Below are 375 nucleotides of genomic sequence, written 5' to 3'. Positions count from 1 at the left end.
GAGGTGGTGCCCGCCACCGAGAAAGCCCTAGCCCTTGTGACGGCCAATTTAGCATCCTTGGGGCCCGGCACAGTTAGACGATTTTGGGCCCCAGACCGTAGCGCTCTTGGGGGAACATACAGGGAAAGGCGGTCCCTTAGGTAGGCTGGACCCAGACCATATAGGGCTTTATAGGTAAGAACCAGCACTTTGAAGCGGATCCGGTACGCTATTGGCAGCCAGTGCAGCGCTTTCAGCACAGGCTGAACATGGTCCCTTCTAGAGAGACCCATTAACAGCCTGGCCGCAGCATTCTGCACCAGCTGCAGCCTCCGGATCTGCGACAAAGGCAGCCCCATGTAGAGAGCGTTGCAGTGGTCTAGCCTCGAGGTGACC

General features: G+C 58.1%; 1 protein-coding gene across 1 annotated transcript in view; it reads right to left on the bottom strand.

Moving 5' to 3' along the window:
- FAM160A1 (family with sequence similarity 160 member A1) overlaps positions 1-375 on the bottom strand; it is a 128,728-nt gene that overhangs the window by 66,823 nt on the left and 61,530 nt on the right.

Source organism: Gekko japonicus, unplaced genomic scaffold (assembly GCF_001447785.1).
Source record: "Gekko japonicus isolate JY-2015 unplaced genomic scaffold, Gekko_japonicus_V1.1 scaffold24, whole genome shotgun sequence".
Taxonomy (NCBI): Eukaryota; Metazoa; Chordata; class Lepidosauria; order Squamata; family Gekkonidae; genus Gekko; species Gekko japonicus.
Note: the sequence above shows the minus strand (reverse complement) of the source record. Positions and strands in the feature narration are given on the sequence as shown.